The sequence below is a fragment of the Gossypium hirsutum genome, chromosome A11 (genome assembly GCF_007990345.1).
Source record: "Gossypium hirsutum isolate 1008001.06 chromosome A11, Gossypium_hirsutum_v2.1, whole genome shotgun sequence".
Taxonomy (NCBI): domain Eukaryota; kingdom Viridiplantae; phylum Streptophyta; class Magnoliopsida; order Malvales; family Malvaceae; genus Gossypium; species Gossypium hirsutum.
The window spans coordinates 71146274-71149644 of record NC_053434.1 but is presented as its reverse complement, the minus strand read 5'-3'; the positions used below and the strand labels follow the sequence as shown (position 1 = coordinate 71149644).

The window sequence follows — 3371 nt, the reverse complement described above, 5'->3', positions numbered from 1 at the left end:
TCTAATAACTCTTGGTCACCTACCTTGAATTAGTTCGTCTCGTCTTTATGCTCGTCATGGTTTTGTTTTGATTTGGCATTGCATATTTTTGGTTCCTCATTGGCATGTGTCCGCCATTCATCTAATTCATCGATCTGAAGCCTTCGTTCTTCATGGATTGTTCTAATGTTGTAGAATGAACCAAAACGTGGCTCATTATTGAGACTCAAAAATTTTTTCTGCAAAAAGGGTTGAACCACATGATTAGTCTTATTATTAGAATTTAGAAGATTACCTTCATCATTCAATGTCTTAACCGAATCATGAGCCTAAAAAGTGATTGTTTCGTCACCTACATGAAGCGTGAGTTCACCTATACCAACATTAATAATAGTCCTGGCAGTCACTAAAAAGGGTCGCCCTAAGATTAAAAGAAAATCACTGTCCTCTTCCATGTCTAAAACAACAAAGTCTACTGGGTATATGAATTATCAATTTTTACTAGTACATCTTCAATGATACCCCTAGGAAATTTAATAGTTTTATCTGCTAGTTAAATACTCATCCTAGTTTGTTTGGGCTTCCCAAGACCTAGTTGCTTAAACATTTTATAGGACATGACGTTAATACTTTCCCCTAAGTCAGCCAAAGCATTATTAATAGCTAAACTACCAATTAAAGAAGGAATAGTAAAACTCCCTAGATCTTTCAATTTACTGGGTAGTTTATTCTGCAGAATGGCCGAGCAAACTGCATTCAACTCCACATGCGATGAATCATCTAACTTTCATTTGTTTGCCAGAAGCTCCTTTAAAAATTTAACCGAGTTGGGCATATATGAAAGAGCTTCAATAAACGGTAAGTTAATGTGTAACTTTTTTAAAATGTTAAGAAATTTACTGAATTGTTCGTCTGTACGATCTATCTTTGTCGCTTAGGGTATGGTATATGAGGTGTGTATTCTATGCTTACCGGTTTTTGTTTGTTCTGGCTTTCATCCACTTTATCTTGACTTACCACAGTTTCTTACCTTGGTTCTAGTTTGGACTCAACTAACCCTTATTCATGTTGAACAGTAATCGCATGAAGCTACTCTCTTGGGTTAATCTCAGTGTTGCGAGGCAAGCTACCTTGTGGTCTTTCTGAGATCAGCTTAGCAAGCTGACCTATTTGAGTCTCGAGACCTTGAATCGATGCTTGCTAATTTTTAAGCACTGTTTCGGTGTTTTGGAAATGTGTTTCTGACACCGAGATGAATTTTGTTAGCATCTCCTCAAGGTTCGGCTTCTTTTCCTGCGGGTAAGGTGGTTGAAAGCCTAGAGGGGGTTGTGGTCATTGATTGCCTTGACCACCCTAAGAGAAATTGAGGTGGTTCCTCCAAACTGCATTGTAAGTATTACTCTAGGGCTTATTCTGAGGTCTAGAATTGTTACCCATATAGTTGACTTGTTCGTTTGTAGTGCTAGGGTCGTAGGCTAGGCATTCTGTATTATTCATTCCTCCTCCACTTGTGTTAAACTGCATCACCGAATGTACCTGTGTAGAGACACATAAACTATCAATCTTTTTATTTAAAAGCTCTACCTGGTTTGATAGCATAGTGACCATGTTGAGGTTGAAAACACTAGCTGCTTTATTAGGCTTTGTCCTCATGACTTGCCACTGATAGTTATTCAGTGACATTTCTTCAATAAATTTATATGCCTCCTCAGGTGTTTTGTTATTTAGGGTTCCACCGGCGGTTGCATCGATTAACTGTCTAGTTGAAGGGTTCAAATTGTTGTAAAAAGTTTGAACCTATAGCCATAAGGGTAACCCATGGTGAGGGCACATTCTCAATAAGTCATTGTACCTCTCCAATGCATCGTAAAGAGTTTCTAAATCCATCTGTACAAAAGAAGAGATATCATTCCTCAACTTTTTCGTTTTAGCTGGCGAAAAATACGTTAGTAAAAACTTTTCAATCATTTGTTCCCAAGTAATGATGGAACCTCGTGGTAACAAGTTCAACCACTGTTTAATTTTGTTTCTTAATGAAAAGGGAAATAACCGAAGACGAATGGCATTATCAGAAACACCATTTATTTTGAATGTATCACAGAACTCTAAGAAGTTGGCCAAATGAGTATTTGGATCTTCATCCTGCAAACCATCAAACTGAACAAACTGTTGAATCATTTGTATAATGTTAGGTTTCAGTTCAAAATTATTTGCAGTAGTTGCAGGTCTAACAATACTCGATTCAGCCCCCGCTAAATTAGGCTTAGCATAGTCGTACATAGTATGAGGAGCAGGATTCTGATTCACTAGATTTGCGGCAACCATAGGAGGTAGCAGATTGTTTTGATTTTTAGTCATCTCCTTGGTAATATTAGTATCGTCTTCGTGCTCTTCCTTTATATACTATAGACTTTGCCTTATTTCTCTATGATTTTTGCGAGCTGTGCTTTCAATTTCACTGTCAAAAAGTAGAGGTCCTATCTGGTTTCTTCTAGTCATAAACTATAAGAAACTGCCAGAAGCAAATAAAAGAAAAATTAGTAAATTACAAAAAAAAACAAAAATAAATTTGCAATAAAAATAAAAATGGCTAAAGTAATAAAAATCAAGCGTTCCTAATATCTTAGTCCCCCACAACGGCCCTAAAAACTTGATGGTCGTTAAACTGACTAAAAATTCGACTAAGGCAAGCGCACCTATCGAGCAGTAGTATAGTTATGGTGAGACCGAAAATATCTTATCCACAAGAACTAAAAGTACTAGTAATTACTATCTTTTTGTTATCTAACCTAAGAATTAAAGGGATGTTTTTAAACTAATATTAACTATCTAATTAACTAAGAACACGACAGAGATAAAAGTTAGAAACTATTTTTGGAAAACCGATGGAGAAGATAATACCTAAGGAAGAATCCACCTAGACTTCACTTATTACTTCTGAATTAGACGAATTATTCACTTGACTTAATCCGTAGAAATCCCTTGCTTATGTTAATATCTCTCTCGAGACTAAAAACAATTGATTCTAGGTTGATTAATTGAAATCTATTTCTACTTAAAACCCCTATTGTCGTATTAACTCGATCTATGGAATCCCTTATTAGATTTGACTTTAATCTGGCAGATTTATGTCATCCTATCTCTAGGATTGCAATCAACTCCGCTTAATTATGGAAGATCTACTCTTAAACAGGGACTTTTGCTCTACTGAATAAGCACATCAAAACCTAAATTAATATCATGAAATATTAAAGCAAGGATTAAAACTCATAATTAAGAATAAGAACAAGTATTTATCATATAATTTAAAAGATAATAAGATTCATCTTAGGTTTCATCTTCCCTAGGTATTTAGGGAATTTAGTTCATAACGATAGGGGAAAACATCTCAA

General features: G+C 35.5%; 1 non-coding gene across 1 annotated transcript; it reads left to right on the top strand.

Annotated features, from left to right (window-relative positions):
- Window positions 1-1792: 1792 nt before the first annotated feature.
- Window positions 1793-1899, top strand: LOC121210334 (small nucleolar RNA R71). The gene has a single exon (XR_005905448.1). It is a non-coding gene; the product is annotated as a small nucleolar RNA R71 (small nucleolar RNA).
- The last annotated feature ends 1472 nt before the right edge of the window (window positions 1900-3371 follow it).